This window comes from Sceloporus occidentalis, unplaced genomic scaffold (assembly GCF_023333645.1).
Source record: "Sceloporus occidentalis isolate IW3139 unplaced genomic scaffold, rSceOcc1.0.p SCAF_17, whole genome shotgun sequence".
NCBI classification, from domain to species: domain Eukaryota; kingdom Metazoa; phylum Chordata; class Lepidosauria; order Squamata; family Phrynosomatidae; genus Sceloporus; species Sceloporus occidentalis.
Window position 1 is genome coordinate 12,853,584 of NW_028316997.1, and position 22,018 is coordinate 12,875,601.

Below are 22,018 nucleotides of genomic sequence, written 5' to 3' on the forward strand. Positions count from 1 at the left end.
CAGAAATCGGAATCCAGGAGCAGTCAGAACAAACAGGGATATTACCAGGAAATCACGATTAGGAGACAAATCAGGAGCCAAGAGCGAGGTCAGGACAAGTCGGGTCAAAACAAGTATAATTCAACAAGGAACAGCACAGGGCCAGGAAGCAGAGAAGCAGCAGAGCTGAATACACTACAATTTAAAGGCATTAACTGAGGTATTTAAAGGCAGGGCTAACTTCAAGATCACATGGCTCAGCTGTCCCAAATAACTAAACGGGTGCTCCTGGGAGGGAAGGGTGGCCACTAGTGACTGCAGGTAGGCATGGCAATGTATAAAATACACAGGGTCCAGGCAGGCAGGGTGAAAACCTCACACAGAGAAATAACTGTGTCGCTTGGCTCCTCCTAAGAATTATAATCTAAATCCAGGTCCTCGTCATTGATTTTGTTGGTGACCATAACCTTTTTTTGTGCACAAGCCGATGTAAGACCCACTTCACACTTTTTTTCTGCTCCAAAAATCTTCTGCTATCATCTGACAGTGCCTGTCCATCTTTACTTTGGGAAGTTGGGAACATTCCAGTGATGGCAGTGTTTGTGGTAGCACTAGTGGTGGTCGCAGAGGCAATGCTAGCTGTTTCATTCTTTGCTTTACCATAGAATAGCTTACAAGCAATCTCTACGTTTGATCTCACACCGGAACATGATCCCTCTGCCAGTCTTTGGTAGTAACTAAAATTGTACCTTACTTTGTTAGGTGAGGTGATTGAGATTTTACCACTACTAGAGCAAGGAATTGCTGCTGGATGCAGTTTCAGTCTACTTGGAACTGGAATAACAGAAGTCATCTGACTACTTTTTCATACACACCTGCCGCCTTTTCTAACATCACATTCTAAATAAATAGGCATTAATATGTAGTTGGTCCTTTCCTTTGAGGCTATAACAGCTTCTACTCTTCAGGGAATGCTTTCCACAAGATAGTGGTGTGTTTCTGTGGGAATGTTTACCCAAGTATCCACTAGAGCATTTGTGAGGCCAGGCACTGATGTTGAATGAGAATGCCTGGCTCCTAATCTCTGTTCCAGTCCCTCTCAAAGGTGTTCAATCAGGTCAGGGCTCTGTGCGGGCCAGTCAAGTTCTTTCACACCAAATTTATTCAGCCATGTCTTTATGGACTTTGCTTTGTGCACTGGGGCATAGTCATGCTGGAATACAAACGGACCTACCTCAAACTTTTCTCAAAAAGTTGAAAGAATAGCATTGCCAAAAATGTATTGGTATGCTTAAGCATTAGAAATTCCCTTCACTGGACGTAAGGGGCCTAGCTCAACCCTTGAAAAACAGCCCCATACAATATCCCTCCTCCACCAAACTTTACAGTTAGAAATATGATTCGTCACTTACCAGAACATGTTTCCACTGCTCCAGAGTCCAGTGGCGGCATGCTTTACATTGTACTTGATGTTTATGTTCTGATATTAATGCCAGTGGAAGTTTGGAACTCTTAAGCTATCAAATCAGCAGAGCATTGGTGATTTTTAAACACAATGCGCCTCAGCACTCCATGACTCTGCTCTGTGAATTTACGTGGTCCTCCACTTTGTAGCTTAGTTGCTGCTGTTCCTAAATTCTTCCTCTTTACAATAATACCACTTACAGTTGACCATGGAATATCTAGCAGGGATGAAATTTCACAAAACGTACTTATTTCAATGGTGGCATCCTATCCCAGAACCCCACTTGAATTCACTGAGCTCATCAGAACAACCCATTTTTTTCACAAATGTTCATAACTGTAGACTGCGTGGCTAGCTGCTTGATTTTATACATTTATGGCAATGGGTCTGAGTAAAACATCTGAATTCAATAATAAAGAGGTGTGTCCCAATAATGTTATCCATATAGTGTATTTTGTGTTCTCAACAACATTAGAACACACTGCGTGGAGTGCGCCCATTGCACAGTCTCCTGCCCTGTCTAATTTGTCCCAATATTGAATTATCAATAAATTCTTGTTTTGCATTGTCCACAAACTAGACGTTTTGCTGGTAGAGTAAATGTGCAACCCAATTTCTACAAGTAAAACACTCTGCGTGTTAAAAATTACATGGTTCCTTTGCTCTGCCTATTTTGTCACCAATATTTAATTATCCATAAATTCTTGTTTTGCGCTCTCCATAGACTAGAGGTTTTGCTGGTAGTCTAAATGGGCAGCTGTTTTAATAAACTCTACTCAAGAGGAGTATTTCAACAACTAAAACTCAAGACACACCGCGCAGAAGCACAGTCCAATACCTAATTTTGTCACCAATATTTCCAATGAATATAATAGTTTAGTTTTGCGTTGTCCACTTTACTGAAAGTGTAAATGTTTAGCTCTTACTTGTTTCAAAATTAGGCCACATCATCTTAATCATTTTTAATCTAGAAATAAATAGAACCCCATGTGTTTTAGTTATAAATATCAAATGTATAGTTGAAAATCTGTTAAAGTCTGAATGCCTGTTTCAGATTTGTGTGTAAACCTGTTCATGGTAATATATTGATATAAGCACAAAAAGGAAGATAAAAAGGAAAATTATTGATGTCTAAGTGACATGGCTAGCGCATTTTATAGATAAGAATCTTTTATTGTTTCACTTTAAAGCAACACTGTCCTGTTATGTGATCCATATAATAGCAGTTCTGAACACATACATTTATAATGGAATTCATTAATGTCTCAAGATGGTAATGTGTTTCTCTAAATGTGCCATCAGTATTTTTTTATTGTCAATTTTCTGGTCACTACTTTTTGGAGATATTTACAGCAACTACAAAACACTCACAGCTACAAATCATGTTGGCTAAAGAAACATTTCATGTACAAACTTGTCCATAGAAATGCATTGCAAATACATTTCTAGACCAATTTGATTGCCCATATATTAGCTACATTATAACATATTTAATAAGATACATTATCTCAAAAAAAATTTCAGATAAACACAACCCAGATCTATAACCATGGGGACTGGTCTAAGACTCAAAAAAAGAACTGCGCACGCAACTGTAAATACTTTTTGTACTTGGTATACTGCTCCAAATATATAAAACAACAAGCTTGTCCCACAATGTTATCAATACACAATGTGCAATTTCTGAAAACATCAGGGAGAACTGGCAGCTTCTGGAAAGTAACTTACAGACTGGCACACATACTTACACACACACTCTCACACTTACACAAACTTACACATGCTAACACACTCATGTTGACACACACACACTGAGATAAACTCACTCTCACAATAACATACACTCTAACACACATCACCTATCATGCATTTATACATACTTAGCAGACTTATGTAATCAAATTCATGCCAATTTTTGCGATTCTTACGAAGCCCCGAAAACAAGGCCTACCCTCCTACCAATTGGACAAAATTGAAGCAAAAAGCTCAGAGTTTGTGTCCAACATTCAGTCACACTCTCTCACACTCTTACTCTCTCAAACTCATTCTATTTCCTTCTCTCTTATACTCTCTAAGTGTTTCTCTACCTGCTTTGCCAATCACTTACGCTTCTACAGATCACTACCGCTTCTGGATCTTCTTCTATCTTCTCCCTTCTCTTCTCTCATCAATTTTAAATTCTTAATCTTTCTTTGTCCGCATCTCTGCAGACATAACCCGGCAACTTCTGCCAAAATGGTGGCGCTGCGGTGCCTTAGGGCAATATGGCATCACTTGCAGTGATGTCCTCTTCTCCGATTGGAGGATTGAGGAGTTGATATCACCACAGCTCTTAGTTAACCACCACACTGCCATTTTAGCAGATGTTATGTCTGCGGGCGAAGAAAGAAGATTAAGAATTGGCGGGCAGAGAAGGTAGGGAAACATTTAGAGAACATGTGAGAGAGTGAGTGAGAGTGAATAAGAGTGAATGCGGGCACTGGGCAACCAATTTTGTTCCCAAATTAAAAATGCCCCCAGATTTTCAGCCAAACTGAATGGGCAGGGAACGAAAATCGTTACCTGAAAACGAATGGGACCAAAACGAATTGAAAATTTGTCCGAATAGTTTTGGGCCCATTTACACATGTCTAATATTTAGTGTGTATGTGTGTTAGCATTAGTGTGTTAGTGTGCATGTGTGTTAGCATGACTAACACACTCATGCTAACACACTAATGCTAATAACACTCACTCATTCACTTCATTCATTTACCCATTCAACCTCCTGCACCCCCTTAGCTCTCTTGCAGATTTCACTGGTCCGAGAGCCAGCCAAGGATCACTGCGTCCACGCAGACATCTATGCGGCCTGAAGGCCTCCTAACAGAGGCCCGCAGCTTACTGCTGTGGTGCCTGCACACCGTGTGAGAAAACTGTCTTTTCCCGCCCAGGAGGAGGTTTTTTGGTTATATACCTTAGGGTTACTTTAATTTAATTTAATTACATTTTTTCTATGGGAGGTTTGTAAAGACCAATGGTATGTATGGTAATTCACTGCCTATGAGTAAGCGCTAATTCAGTGTGAAATGCACCACAATCTGGTGTTCGCTGAATAGTCCAACAATAAACTTCTTTCTTTGGATGAATATACTTTCTAAGTTGCAGAGTACTTTGTTTTAATGCTTTCTGTACAAAATTCATAACCAGATATTATTTTGTACATAGAGCTTATTCTGTATTTGTTGTTAAAACAAAAATACTTTATCAAAATGCAAAATGTTGATTTGCATTTTAATATGGAAGGATTAGGTAAGGAGATTGAAAATGTCCTCAAATACTTATTTAGAATGTTATTTTCATTACTTTGTAATACTATTTGATTATGCTATTTAAGGAGTGCTATGGTAACATCATGTCAGGTCTCAAGTGACACAATTGCTGAGCAAACTTTACTAAGTATATTGTTAGAGATTTTCTTTGCTTCAAAATGTATTCAATATTCAATGATTTCAATCACATTTTAAATACTCTGCATAGATGCATGTTGCATGGTTAAAGTCCAATGTCTCCTTAGATACTAGTGACTTTCACATAATACATGACATCCTGGGCTCTCCGTGCATTTAGCGAAACCTGTAATTTATGGACAAGTTAATTCTTTATTATCTTTGTATCATATAATCTATAATTCTTCATTGATAAATATTAGTGACAATATAATATATATATATAATAATGGAAGTCTTGCTCCACGGGGCTGTATGTGCCTATTATCTGCCAGTGTCTGCCTGGCCAGGCCCAATCTGCCTGGTCAGAAAACTAAATTTGTTGCCCCAAAATAAACGCTGCAAAAACTAAATGAAAATTTTGTCTGAATCGATTTTGCTTGGCGTGCACATGTCTATTAAACAATACATAGAAAAAATTTGTGATAATCTACTTGTATGGTTTTCATTGAGGTGTTTAAAAATAAATTTTTTAACTGAATCCTTGTCACTTGAGACTTGGAGGAAACTTGAATAAAGTGGGGTTTTTTTGTTTATTCTTGTGCAAAAACAGACTTAAGTAGAATTTATGATTTTTTCTGGGACTAGAAAGGAGTCAGAAAATAAAGAACAAGCAAAAAAGATCTCAGATTTATAATTATACATTGTATCTCATGGAGGGAACTGTATCCTTAAACTGACTCATTTTCTATTATCTGTGTCTTCTAATAATGACAATTGTACAACTAATTATACACTTACTAAATTTCTTGTGCTAAGATATACATTTATACTTTTTTTTGTGTTTTGGCATCTCCAACTGTCTTTATTTCTTAGAAATGGATCAAATATTGAGCCTTTATTTTATTGCATTTTTATCCATTCTTTTATCCAGTTCTTAGTAGGATTTTTTTAAATGCAACATATACTTTCTAGAGACTGGTAAAGTAGAAATGATGTAACCTACAACAAGCATTAACATGCATGTATATACTTTTGGCCAACAGATAGGGAATTCATTTTATAGCTCCAAAGATAGAGGCCAAGTTTGGCATGATGCTTAGGACCTATTGGGATCTTAATTTGTTACTTCAATGCATAAATGCAAACTGAACAATTAATATCTTTCAGTAAATAAATTCAGATCTGTGTTAATGAATAAATCTTAAATATTTGTCCGAGTACACAGATAAGCAAAACTTATGAAATATAAAAACTTACTTATCAGCCACTTTACATACCTCCAAAGTTTTGCCTCCTCCTACATCATACTTTCTTCCCTGTTTGTGCTTAAGGTGTTACAAAAACATCTCTGGTAGAATGAACATAGTTGTGTTGAACCTATACTGTACATACTGTATGTACTTGGAACACACTCCTGTCTTTTGCTAGAAGACACAAGGCCATGGTCTAAAACTAGAGGATCAGAGGCTTAGATGTAGTGTAAATGTAAGTAGCAGAATAGTCTTGAAGAAGAGGTGTTAGAGGTTAATACATTGAGGGAATTTCATGTGACAGCTATAAAGTAAGAGTATGGACCAAGTTTGATTTTTTACAGCATGAAATGGAATATTAGATGGGATGACTGGTACTTATCTGTGATCAAAATATGTCTTTCCATGTTAAAAGCTTCCAATAGAATAAAGACTAGTTATGCTTATAATAAAACACACATACCAGGAGCTTGTAGTGACCTTAATCCCTTCAGAACGAAGGTATGTTTACACTTGTGGACATAAAAGCGTTAAGTTCTTCTTCAATCATAATGTTTGTCTTTCTCATTTAGTGTACCAACACAAATTATATATATTTTTTAGGACAAACAGGGCTTTCTTACGATGTTATTTTTATATACTTCATCATTTAATATGAAAAATTTATTAAAAAAATAAAAAGTTTTTTAAAAACTTTTTTTTATAGTTTTTGCCTCTTATAAAGTGGAAATGCAGTAAGAGTTGTGAGTATTTTTTGTTAAAATACTAATCACTAGCTAGATTATACTTATTATCTTAGGTTATGAATTCCAATTTATTAAAATATATAATTGAATTTTACAAAATGAATAAAGGGAATGGTAATATGGCAATATGTAAATGATTAATGTCCCATGGACAATGCTTGTAACAACACTAAAGGTCAATCTTTATCTTAAATACTATAAACCCAGTATTACCTGATATGTTGATTTTCTTCCCTAGTACTAATTTACATTGCTCTTTACCAATTAAAAGTCAAAGAATGAGAAGTTTATCAGCCCACATATTTTTTTTTTCATTTTATGGCATGTTAAAATAAAAAAAATTGTCAAAATAAACAGTCCAGAGTGTTTCTTTAAAATTGCTATTTAATTTTTAGAACATACATATAAAATTAATAGTCTCAAATTAATATTTACAAAAAGCATTATACTTTTTTCAGAAGGTTAATTATTCAAAATCAATGGCATAGCTAAATCCAAAAATGGGGAAACTGAACATAAAAAGCATACATATAAAAAAGCAAAGAGATAAAAGCAGAAAGCGAAACTTGGGAAAAGACCACTAATTAAAGACTTTTGGCTTAATGTAGAGGTAGCTATTTCATTATGTTTTACTGTTTATTCCATGCACGAACCAAGGTCTTAAAGCTTGAAAAAATATAACAACTTTAATTAGTATATCCTGTCCAAAAAATGTTACAGTCAAAGAGCTTTAAGAATAGTTAAGGTTGGTGAGAAACATTTTTAACACCGACAACATTAAAATACAGGGCTTCTTTATCATCCAACATTTTAAATACAACACAAAGACATAATTAAAGGTGTATAATTTAGGAATGTATATGCCTTCAAAAATGGTAAGAAGCTCTTTTAATTTTTCTACCAACATATATTATACATTATATTATATTTCCAAGTTATAGTCATCTGTATACATTAAAGTTAGTAATGGTTTACTAATAATTTGTTGATAGTGATTCCAGTTAATTGAAAGAAGTATTGTCAGTAAATTTTCTTTACAAGGGGTGCCTCCACTTGGATTCATTTCTTTAGGCAGCTGTAAAAACAAACAATAAAACTTCATTGTTTTATGCACACGTTTACAGTACATCCACAAATAGTAAGTATGCTTACAATGCACATAACATTACAAAATGATGACATGATACACTGCCATAACCATATGTACACTGAAAGGAACATTTGTACCATGTGAGTTATCAAAACTTATCTTGATGCATGACTAGCTATGTTATGTGATAAATGTCTCGTAGTCAAAGAGATATCTATTAAATTACCATACTGTGATTCAACATTCATGGCTTTGAAATAAGTGCAATAGCCAGAGGTACAACAGTTATAGTCCTTGAACAAACGTCCATTTTTTGTGAGGCATATAGAAAATATTGTAACAAGTTAATAAAGAAATACAAAAAACTTTTTTTTAGTAAAAAAAGGTAAAATACGGGTACAAAATGAAAATGTTATTAAAAAAAATATTAATACAAGATAAATGTTGATATATAAAAAATATGTCTCCATTGAAATAGAAATACATATAGGCATGAAGTGCACTCATATTGACTGGCAGCAGTTAGGTCATTTGCAAGCATAATATTAAGAAAAATTCCCATTATTGCAGTTTTATTTAGCTTTCTGCCTTAAGAAAATAGACATGTTAGTTTATTTTTATCACTTAACAAAATGCAAAGTGAGTGGAGAGAAAAAAAGCCAATATCAAATCAATATTTGGTGTTACCACCCTCTGCCTTCAAAACAGCATCAATTCTTCTAAGTACACTTGCATACAGTGTTTACGGACCTCGGCTGGTAGGCTGTTTTAAACTTCTAGGAGAATTAACCACCGTTGTTCTGTGGATTTAGGTAGCCTCATTTGCTTCTCTCTCTTCATGTAATCCCAGACAGATGTTGAGATCAGGACTCTGTCGGGCCCTACTATCACTTGCAGGACTCCTTGTTCTTCTTTACGGTAAAGATAGTTCTTACTGACTATGGATGTACATTTGGGGTCATTGTCATGCTGCAGAATACATTTGTGGCCAATCAGATGCCTCCCTGTGCAGATTGATAGATAAGTATTTGCCTGTACTTCTCAGCATTGAGGAGACCACTTAATCCTAACTCCATTTGAATAAATCAAGCCCCAAATTTCTAGGAAACCTCCGCTATGTTGCCTCCAAACACTCATTCCTGTACCGCTCTCCAGCCAAATATTTTGACTTATCATTCCAGAGCACCTACTGACATTTTTCTTGTGCTTTTGTGAATAGTTGAGTTGCTTGGCCTTGTTTTCACATTGGTGGCATGATTTTTTGGTTGCAAGTCTTCCATGAAGATCACTTCTAAAAATACTTTTCAAGACAGAAGTTGGGTGTACCAGGTACCCACTGTTTTCTGCCAATGCTAAACTGGTGGCACTGCTGGACATCTTCCAGTTGTGAAGGAGAGTAAGCATGATGTGTTTTTCATCTACTGTACTATGTTTCCTTGGCTGACCAATGCATATACAGTATCCAACATTCACTGTTTTTGTACTTATTCAAAAGGTTGCAGCTTATTGTTAGCAAGTTTTCCAACTGTATTCTTCATCCTTTTTAAATTATTCAAAAATCATATGCCATTCAAAAGAGATGTACGCAATGCTACAATTTGTATTCTTTATCTAGTGACTAGCATTAAATGTGCCCTTTTAGTAGGCATAAAATGAGAATAGTTAGCGAAGACAGCGTATAAGCATTTGAGCTAATGACAGTTTTATTAAAACACATTTTATCAAATGTTCAGCTCCTTTTGAGAGCAGAGGTGAAAAGGGATATCTTGCAGATTTTGGCAGCATATACTAAATATTTTTTTTCCATGGTCATTTTTTACACAGATTTGATGTGCATTTTAAGACACCCGTTTTATCCACTGCATACAGAAGACATGATCTGAAAAATATATCATTTTTACTATATGCTACAATTATATATCCTTTTCACATAGCTACACAACTAAGAAACCAATAGTTATATTTCATATTATCAAACATATTCAACATCCAGAGAGAGAGAAAAATGATTTCTTCCACCTTGTAGCTTCACCTATTAGCTATCATGAATCAGAATCTGGGCATAAAATGTAATGTATTCTCTTTTACTATTAAGTCTATTTCACTGTCTATAATTGAGGTAAAAGACCTCATTCAACTGAGCTGGTACATTGTGTTTTACGCAGAAAACCTTTAATTTATTTATTTATTATTTTTGTTCACATATTAAATAATAACACTGACACTTTCACATGCTGGAGACATAAATAGTTACTGATGGCAGTGTATTCTGCAACAAATGTTTTACCACAGCAAAAAAAGAGATTTATAACTGCAGTAAATGTTCTAGCTCCCAACTGGCGGTATTCAATTTGTGAAAAGCTGGGCTATGTGCTTTGTGTACACACACATAAAATTTACAAATACACTTTGAGTAGTGCATTTAAACTGTATGTGTGCCTTTAAAAGTATAGTTTCAGTGTTTAAAAAAAATTAGTTTAGAGCATGACAAGAAAAAAAACACAATTACACAAAAGTAAGCACAAAAGTATTTTATACTAATTCAATTTACCGTATATTGAGTTATAAATTTAAAAAATTTAGAATATGCACTGTATCATCACATTATGACCATCATTAACTATAAAAGAGACTTTGTTTCTATAACTAGACTTGGGCGCCAGCCAACTCTTCGTGTTCGTCTTTGTGGGGGGGGAAATCTTCGTATTCCACAAATTTTCGCCCGTTCTTGTGTTCGGTTCGGGTGAATATTCGTGTGCATTCTTCGTGTTCGTTTTTTTCTTAGTTTTTTGTAGAAGGGGTTAATATGGGGTTAACGTGGTCCACACTAAGCAGCAGCTTTGGCGCTAGTATTTTAAAGGTACGTACGAGCGACTCTATTGGTCGCCCGCAGGGGCCTTCTCTGCCATCAACCAATAAAGTGCAAGTGCACTTCATTGGTTGATGGCAGACAAGCCCCCTGCTGGCGACCAATAGAATCGCTTTTACAGACTTTTAAAATCCTGGTGCCGCAGCTCCAAGAGTTAAAGGTCCGTACAAACAACCAATAGAGTCGCTCGTAGAGACCTTTAACTCTTGGAGCGGGCCCAGGCCAAGTTCCGCCGTCAGGAGTTAAAGGTCTGTACGGGCGATTCTATTGATCGCCTGCAGGGTCCTCTTCTGGCATCAACCAATTGGTATTTTTGTAATGTACAGTATCTGCAGAAACAGAAAGGTTGGAATACAGCACTCACTTGTGAGATGGTGCACGAGCCAGGGTACCACCAAGTCCTTCAATAAATCCAAAATTATTTAAGCACCTTAGGTAAAATATAAAGAGGGGGTGATTGAGTTAATATTCTTAAACAACGTGAAGCATGGTAGATTTATAATTGGATACATTATTTCCAAATGGACTCAATAGGGAATCGGATTTAATGCCATTTTTGTGAGCCTACGGCCAAACCATCCTGGATACACCCGATCTTGTCTGACCTTGGGGGCTAAGCAAGGTTGGGCCTGGTTGGGAGACTACTTGGGAATATCAGGTGTCGTAGGCTTTTTAATTTGTGTGAAAGCCATGCTCGAATATGAGATATTTAGGATGATTATCAATTAAATTATTTTGGAAAAAGATATTTTTACATAATGAAATTCTTGTATATATTTAATAACGTAAGCATTATCCTTTATCTCTTTTACATTCTGTTTATTTCAGCTCGGCTAATGGTTATTCCGGGACGCAGCTGGTCCAGTAGGTTTATTTAATGCTTCTCTGTAGCTTTTTGAGATTATGAAATATTTGACTGGTGCAGCTGCGTTGACAGACCGATCTTTAATATCGTATATTATTATGCTACAATTTTGTTATAGTAACATTTCAAGATTATATAGTGTCTGTATTTGTAGTACAGTGTTGATTTTAAACTTGTTTACACTTTTTTGGTATGATAACACAGATATATATTTGTAGTTTTTTTCACTTTCTTATTTATTCAGATTTTTAATATAATGATAATATATTTATCTATCTATACACATTGACTGGCTATTTTTGTCACTTTATATATAGACTGGTCAGTTTGCTTTAAATTGTTATGTAGAATCGGGTATGTCCAAATTACTTGTCTCGCATAAATATTTCAGCATGTGCACTTATGTTTCTAAGGCTTGAGAAAGACCTCTGTGTCGAAACGTTGCTTGTGTGAAATAAACTCACCTCAACATTTGAGTGCTGAGCCTCTGCTTCTTTTATTTATTATGTACAGTATCTGAGCTTGCGCCAATACAATTTATTTTTAAAGCGGTGCAATATGTTTACATCAGTTCCAATGTGTTTTTCCTGTGCCCATTATTTGCTGGATAATGCAGACCTATTGCTATTTATTACACCATTTATAATTATTTTGATATTTATTTCCTTTGGTAAGCTACAGATAGACCATAAAAACTTTTTTCTTCAGTACATTTTTTCCACAGTATTAAATGTTTTAGACAGATTTGTTTCTTGTGTTCTAGTCTCTTAATGTTAACATGACTCAAGTAACTGGGAGTAGTTAGCATTTTATATAGGTGCTGGATTTTACAGTATATTACAAAACTAAATATATATATTTTTTTATTCTGATATATATCTTATTTCAACATCATTAAGTTTGTTTACTTAGTGTTTTAAGCTGTAAAATTTCAGAAAATTTACATGACAGATTTAAATTGATGCTGACTCATTTTTAACTATGGTATTTTCTTTTTTTGAGCCACACGGATGCATTACTAACATACTATTGAAATTCTGCAAAGGGATACATGCTATTGTTAACTGCTTTGCATTAAATTGTATATAATATATGTTGCTTTTAAATCAAAAAGTGAAAGGTTCCTATATGGGTGCAATATGTCAACATGTTAGCAGACATAATAGTTATCAACATTTTTTATTAATATCTGGCCATAAGAATTTTTTTAATATAAATTAAGTCTAAAAAAGAACGTTGATGACAATAGCATGCATTATTTTTATCTACAGAAGGAAAAGTCTAGATATGTTATAATTAATCACAACATTTACAGCAAACTAATGTTTTTGGATATATATTACTTTTCTGGGAAATATTAGGAGATGGAATTTATCATTTATCACATAATTTATATTTCATTTAATATTTTCTTACAGCATTGACTATACTTCCTTGAGGATCTTTTAAATTGTAATGTTCACCAACCAATGGATATTTATCTTAAAATGCATAATAGTAAAATGAGAAAAAGCTTAGGGCCTTTAAGTCAGGTTTTTTTCGTTTTCTTTTTAAAAGTAAAAAAAAGTAACATTGATTAAAATTTGATTAGATAAAATTGCTAGCACACCTAAAAGAATTCCTTAGGTATTTACTTTTTGAAGATAAACAAGGAAGCACAAAATTTACATATTTATTTTTAAGAAAATGCTAGAATATTTGAAAATAAGTATTTTGGTAGCAACATCAGAAACATACACTAAACCAGAAGAATATCCCAGCATTACAGTAAAATACTAATGTGAATGTAGAACGTTATAGAATCAAAAGCAGCATATTCTGCTCTATGGTTGCTCCCTGGTGCACTATTAAAATATATTTAAAACCTGCTAAGAATTCCCTTAGTGCTCAGATTGGTTAGTCTACTCAGAAAAAAATCTTTAGTGCATTCTGCAGATAAGCTTTTACAGTTTACACTTGTTGCATATGACCAACAGGTATCCAAGGCTAACAGTGTTTTGTTGGAATCGTGACACTGGTTTAAGATGATCTGCATCCAAAGGTAAAAGTAAACTGCATCTACTCAAGCAAGGGTAATGTCCAACAGAAGATTATGCTCCTGAGTTTTGCTGTTGGACGACACACTCACGTTGGAATGAGCCTACCCCTAAAGTAGTTGATTGGTTTCTCTGAAAGGTTTTATGATAATATTCCATATTCTCTGGAATATTCTCAACTCAGACTGCAGCCTCATGGAAAGTAGATAAGAAAGGCTACAGCTACCCATCCCCTTCTGGTAGGCATCTACCTTGTCCAACCAGCCTCCTAAATCAGTCCAACCTACAGACGGACCAAAGTAGATGGATTGAGCCTGAGCTTCCCTCTTTGCTGAAGATAAAGGTTGATAACCTTTAAATCTATGCCTATATTGTAGTAGTGTTGCACATGTCCTCCACGCCTGTCTTCTCAGAACTTACCAATTGAAAGTTAAGTCTTACCAATTTCTGGTAACTTCTATTTATGTCCAAGGAGCTTTTTCCAACTCTTCTCACTGCTTTATTACGCTCTTCGAAGGTAAACACAATCCAGTACTATGCTCAGCAATAATTGATTTAAGTGCATCACAATGTTTTTATTCATCCAAAGTAATATTCACTGTAATATAACCAGTAAATTGTGGTAAATCAGAAAAACAGCAGGTGGTTACGGTGATCAATGTGTAGCTGAGAATGTGGTGTAAGAAAGAAGGACCTTACAGTCTGAAACAGACTCTACGGCAGTAATGGACTGCATCTAAATGACGAAGGGACTGCAGTATTAGGGGAGAGGATGGCTAGAGGGATAGAGGAGTTTTTAAACTAGGTTCTGGAGGGGAGGGCAAAGATACAAATGGAAAAGTAGTTAAAGTGGATTGGAAGGGGTTGAACTAGCTTTGGGAGAAAGTTGTGAAGGTAATGGTGGGGTTAGCAAAGACAATAAGGAGGTGCTTAACATTAAAATTACACCTGTGGTGATGAAGTGTTTGTCAATGGATGAACCAAAAAAGAAGTTTGACAAACTAAATGGATAAGCTGGAGATATTGGTATGTGAGGAACAGTAAGATTTGATTGGCATCACAGAAACATGGTGGAAAGATACACATGACTTGTCAGTAAACTTATTAGGTTACTCACTTTTTAGAAAAGGAATGAGTTTGTTTAAATGCAAACCCTAAACTAAATGCCTAGTATTCAGGAAGGAAGACCTGTGATGACTATTAATGTGGAGGCACATTACTTGTAAGTATATGCTACAAGTCACCAAACATTAGAATTGATGGGGAGGATCAGCTTTTATTGCTTTTAATGAAAAATCAGCAAATATGGATTTTAATTACCAAGACATAGATTGGAATTATGGAACAACTAGTGCAGCAATTGACAAATTTATGTCACAATCAGTAGATTGCATCATAACAGCCTACTTACTACCACTTCAAGCCAAGCTCATGTAAAATAGAAAAGGTATTAAAACTAATTTGGACCGCCATACCAGATCTGTAAGCAAGTTTCTTCATAATTATGCATTTTTTCTTGTATATGCACTAAATATTTATTTTGAGAAGATTATTTCTGTTTTGGCCAAATGTTGCTATTTTCCTTTTTGCACAGTCCTTTGTCCTGATCTCCAGCTTACCCATTTAGTTTGTCAAACTTCTTGCATTGGCTAAAAGCAAAAAATACCCCTCATTTTTGGTTCATCTATTGACAAACACTTCATGACCACAGGTGTAATTTTAATGTTATATACCTCCTTATTGTCTATGCTAACCCCACCGTTACCTTCACAACTTTCTCCTGATTTCCTTTTTGCACAGTCCTTTGTCCTGATCTCCTCCCCCTCTGGTCTCCTACGGCCACAACTCTCTCTCTCTCTTAATTTTCTCTCTCTTTTATAAAACTGTGCACGTGGGATATTATCCTCACGGGTTGTTGCACAACATAAATTAGGCGTTTTTTCATCAGTTGAATCTAATCTTAAGTAAATTTTCAACAATGTGTAGTTTTTTGTTGAATGTTATTTTTGACATATTATCCATATGATAGATCACATCCAAAATATGTATCAAAAGAAAGGCCTGATATTAAAACAGACTGTGTGAATACACTAAACATAAAAAGTACAATAATAATTAAAAAACATATAGTAGAACTTGGGTTACAAAAAAATATATTTTAGGTTAACTGACCAAACTGTACTCAACTAACAGACATGTTTTGAGTGACCTGAAAGCAGTAATATAATGAATATTCTATAGTAATTATTATCTTACTTATGTATAATCTTAATTATATATACAACATATTTAATGTCGATTAAAAAGCATTCTTCTTGTTTGGAGGTGGAAATGTTTGCAGATTTTGTAATTAATTGAAAAACCTAACTGCAACCAATATTTGGTAAAGTATATTACTATTCTGGGAAGTAAAATAAGGTAGGATTCATCATTCAATGCTGCATCATTAATACCTAGCTTAATATTTTCTTTAGGTGCTAAAAAGTTTTATCTGTTTTAAGTGGCTACTTTTTCTCTAAGTCTTTAAATTACAACACTAGCACATATTTAAGGGATATTCAAAGATTAACTCAAAACATTGATCTTGGTAAAGTGAGAAATAGCTTGATTATTTAAAAAATCTCGCGGAACTCCCCGACACAACAAAAACAAAAGCTGCAGATGCTAGCTGTGCCCTTACACACACACATATACACGTACACTGCCCTTACACATACATATACACGTACACTGCCCTTACACACACATATACACGCACACTGCCCTTACACACACACATGCATGTACACTGACCTTACACACACATACATGTACACTGCACTTACACACACACATATACATGTACACTGCCCTTACACACACACATATACACGTACACTGCCCTTACACACACATATACACGTACACTGACCTTACACACACATACATGTACACTGCCCTTACACACACCTGCCCATAAACACACATATACACTGCCTTTACACACACATATATACACGTTCACTGCCCTTACACACACACACATATACACATATACACGTACACTGCCCTTACACACACATACACGTACACATACACTGCCCTTACACACATACATGTACTTTACACACTAGCTAACAAATACCTTACACACACACACCGGCCCATACACACACACAAGCTTACAAACACATACATACAAATACACTGCCCTTACCCCCCTACCCCCTTTTCTCCCCATCTCTTACCTCTTCCACCATACACCATCCTTCTGCCTTCTGTCTTCTGCCTCCATCCTGTTTCCTGCTGTGGGAGCGTGAGGTCTGTCACTTCAGACTTCGCTTTCCTGCTCCCTCATCTCCTCACGCTCGGCATTATTTGCTGGCGCGTAGTGATTAGGGAGCAGTAAAGCGAGGTCTGAACAGACAGACCTTGCGCTCCCTAGTGTTGAGCCAACTAGAGGGAGATTGCGATCTACCAGCTAGTCTGCAAGCTGCAGCTCCTGATCGTGCGGCTGTGCGCCCCCCGCAGCTGCACTTGAGGTGAGTATCGCTCTCGCCTCATCTTTCCTATGCCCCTGCAAAGCGGGACAGAGACCCGAAATCGGGACTGTCCCACGTAAATCGGGACAGTTGGGGGGCATGAACCGGCATGGGGAGATAGGAGCGTATTGGGGTATACGAGCAGCCGGAGTGGAAGCTGCAGCAGCGGTGAGAGGTAAGTGGGATGTGTACTTGTGTGTGTAAGCATGGAACTGTACTTGTGTGTGCATGCATGTGTACTTGTATGTGTTTGAGAATGCATGTATACTTGTGTGTGGGGGGGCATGGATGTGTACTTGTGTGAGCATGCATGTGTACGTGTGTGTGTGTGTGTGTGAGAGCAGCAATGTGTAATTGTGTGTGTGAGCAGAGATGTGTAGGGGTTTTTGAGCATGTATGTGTGCGTGGAGTGAGATGAAGTGAGATGGAGTATGTGTTAGTGAGTATGAGTAAGTGTGTGTAATTTGTGTAAAGTGTGTTTCCATTTGTTGTATGTTGGATGGGGGAGCAGAGGTCAAAGAAGGCACAGACAAGTTGTTTGAGGGCACAGAATAGCTGTTGAAGTTGGGGGGCCGGGGGCAATTTTCGCCTGGCTTCAGGTCAGTTTTCTTTGTGATTTTTACCATATATTTCTTAAATAATAATTTTCCTTTTCCATATTTGTACCCACACAAATGATAAATCGTTTTTTTGAGGACAAGTAGACATACAGAAAACATAATAATTATTAGTGAACTATATTTTGCAATTGTGCCTAGAATTTAAGTAGGTGCCACAGCTGAATAGTGATCAAATTTATGGCACTATCCCCTGGTTACAGTAATACCCCACATAACATTTTTGTCCAAGAGATTTATGTATGTTCAGGAGGGTCAAATACATACTTTATTTGATGCCAGTGACACCATTATTTATTTGTTTATTTCATTATTTTATGTAATGTTCCATTAAAGTTATAGAGAATTGAAGCTTATCAAAGGTCCAGTGGTATAGAATCCCCTAGTGAATAATCCCTTTTATGTCACCTTTTCCCCCGCAATAAGTGAGATCAGTGGGATATCAAACATTGGTTCTCTTATATCTTGCCCTGGCTCTGTACAGATTACACACACATCACAAGTCACAACTGTTCTGTTATGGATAATTAAAGTTTAAGTGATCAGCCCAAGCAAAGTAAAGTGAATTTCCTGAGGGGTAACTGTTTTCAGCCTTAATGATTAATCTTCTGAATGATTGCATGTGGAATATTCACCACCTTGGGGTAAAGCTTGTGACCTAAGTTTACTTAGGTTGTATGTCATTATATAATTTACTATCTTTTTTGGCTTCTTATGTATTATTCTTCTCTGTATGATTTATGATAGACTGTATTAGTTGCATGTTTTGTGATTGTTTTTATGCAGATTTTTTATCAGAACTTGAGTATTGAAACTCCATCAAATAATGTTTCTGGTTTCTCTCCTAGATTTTACCTCTATCTTTGACATTGTAAGAACAATACATTTATATATATATATATATACTGTATATAACACAACATGAATATATTATATAAGAATTTTCTCTTTAAATGGGCTTTGCAGTGTTTACCCTAGCATAACCCATTCAGGATCAGGGCTATTTTTAACTACAAGAACAGAACAATTTTTGTGCTTTTGTAATGCCTTCCTTCAACCCTCTTGCTCAATTAGTTTACCCACATAAATTAAAAAAATTAAAAACACATTTGTTCACGTTTCTACACAACTTACGCAAATGGGAAAACAAAATATATAATATAATACAATCTCCATAACATTAGGGAAAAATAAAAACGTCATTTTATATTTTTTTTCATCCTGCCTAACCCTGACAAATCCCCCACTCGTTAACCACCCACACTAACACCACTTAAAATGATCTTAAAAAAGATACAAGAATACAGCAGCACTGATCACTGTAACATACAGCAAAAAACAACAACAACCCATAGTTTAATAAAATAATAGTATAATTGATGTTTCGTAAACAGTGTAGCAAAGTGCCAGAAGTGGGCAGAGAACAGAGACATAGGGCTTTTGACATTATTTTTGCATTTGATTAGATCTAGAATTGATTACATGTGGACCAAGGTCTCTGGTCCTGTAGCAGTCAGCAATAACCATTCAGTTGTGATCGTAGGGTGCACAACTATACAGAAGTATCCAGGTACATTGCTTAAATCCTAAAATATCGCTTTTTAATTAGCTATATATTATTAAACAGAGGACAGGTTCTTCAGGTTGCGTCGGGTGAACTTTGAAGAGAGACATCTTATCTAAGTGGAAAAATAGCATTTTGGGGAAAATCTGTTTTCCCCTTAAAAACACAATAAAAATTAGAGATTTAGCATCAAGTGGATATGCATCACATATTGTAGAGATTGTTTCTGTCTGGCATAAGACATATGAATTACCCAAAATGTAGCCCTATTATAAATGTTTTTGGAGAAATAAATGAAAACATGACCTCTGTTTCTTCCTTCCTTTAAATTAATAATAAAGTAAGTAGCAATTAACGTGTTGTGTCAAATATTATGCACAAAAGTGAAAAGGAAGATGTAACAGCAGAAGAAAAAGGAAAATATCCCTAAAGCAAAAAGCAATAATAATAATTCAAATATAATAGCGGGTGGGGATCCCGAACCAACATGTTCTTAATTCTTTGTAATTATGTTAGCATCCAAGCTGTATTTATGTTAACTTGACTAATCCCATTGTTTACCCTGTGTGATTATAATAGACAGCTTTACTCATAAGCAAGTTATTTGTGCAATTTGAACAAATTAATAACAAAACTCTAATACCCATCTGTGTAGCAAAAAGGACAGGCACGCCTTGCTGGACTGCATCTAGTTTCCCCATCTGCTACAACCAGGTCCCTGGAGCAAAACAACCAGGTCCCTGCTACAACCAGGTCCCTGGACCAGAAGATTATCATCCACTTTAGTGGGTTTACATTTAAGATAAGAGAGATGTGATATTCTATGATCCATTATCAAAATTCAACATCTAAAAGTTACTATTTATGGAAGTTTGTATCTATTTACGTGATAAAAATACATTTCATACATACTCCTGTATGTATTATTAATAGACCAAAGTTGAGTTCAGATTCATCTATATTCTTAAAGGTTAACATAACATTAAGTGTAGTAAAACTCTTTGTAACTGAAAGTGTTCAATATTAATAGAGGTGTTCCTGAAAAGTATAATTCACATTTTACCCAACATTGAAATTAAACGTTTCTATCCTATATTCTTGTGTAAAAGTAATCTGTAGTGTTACTATATGGAAATACCATTGTGGTGAGAGTATATGTTATGTCTTGGGCCGGCTCTAACTATAGATCCGCTGGAGGAGCAACATGTTTTTAATTATGTTAATATATGTGTGTTGTGTTTGAGTATCTGGATATGTTTGTGTGGTAGTCTGGTGTATGTCAGTGTGTGCATGTGTGTTAGTGTTGAGTGTCTGTGTTAGTGTTGAGTGTCTGGGTGTGTACATTAGTGCAAATGTTAGGATTTGTGTCTGGTTGTGTGTTAGTGTGAGTGCCCCTCTCCAGGTCATGCTCTGGATATAAATGTCTGTTTTTCAGCAGTGAAGCCACATGCACTAGAGCTGAGCAGTGAGGAAGAGGCATTGTGCACCCAGCACAGGACCTCACCAAGGTAAGTGATGGGGAAAAGGGGAGCGATATATACGGAGAAAGGGGAGAGATAAAGAGAACAATCTAGGTGAGAGATAATGAGGAGAAATAATGGAGAGAGATGGAGAGAAGGGAGAGATAATGATAATTAGAGATGGATAAAGTTGCAGAGAAAAGGGGAGAGATATTGAGGAGGAGAGATGTGGACAAAGGGAAGAAATTAAGTAAAAGGAAATAGAGGAGAGGAAGAGAGGAGACATAAAGAATAGAAATATGTGTAGATCAAAGAGGGCAAATTCTTCATTTAAAGTGATTGGGGATGTTTGGTAAGACTGTAACATTTAAAAAAAAAAATCTACCTTCAAGTATGTTGAATTCTGACTTTGTTGTATAGCTAATCAGCTATGTACTAGACTTGTGAACAGCAAGCAATTTTTATTTTGCTAATGCCGCATTCATTTCCAGGCAACAAATTTAGTTTCCTGGCCGTTCGACTAAGATAAAATTTCAGAGTCAATTTTTTATTTGGAAACAACATTTGGGGGCTTTTCTAAAAGGGGAGGTCCCTGACACCTCCTGGAGTCACCTTTAACCTGCAGCAGCACCATCTCAAGGTTAAGAAAGAGATCCACACTCGGATTTGCACTACAGGACCACCAGCAACAGCAGGACTGCATCAATAGATACACACATGCAGCAGCATGGTATGGGATTCAATTTATCAAAAAATTTTAACACTTTGATTAATCGATCACTCAGAGTAATGAATGTGATATGGCAGGAGCAGCAGTAGTGGCAGTACACTGGGGGTAAGAAGACACTGCTTCATATCCAGCTCCACCATACACAATCCTGAATTTTCCCCCAAATTACAAAATATATATTTATCCCTCAGAGTAAGGATGGACATTGAGGCAAAAAGCAGGACACAGGCCAGGCACTGAAAGACAGACACATCCAGACACAAAACTGAGGTCCATATTAGCAGGGGCAGTGAACAGGGTAGGCCAGGCACTGGCAGACAGATACATTCAGCCACCAGATCAGCCACCACCCCCTAATTAGGAAAAATAAGAACTGATCACTGAGAGTAAGGAAT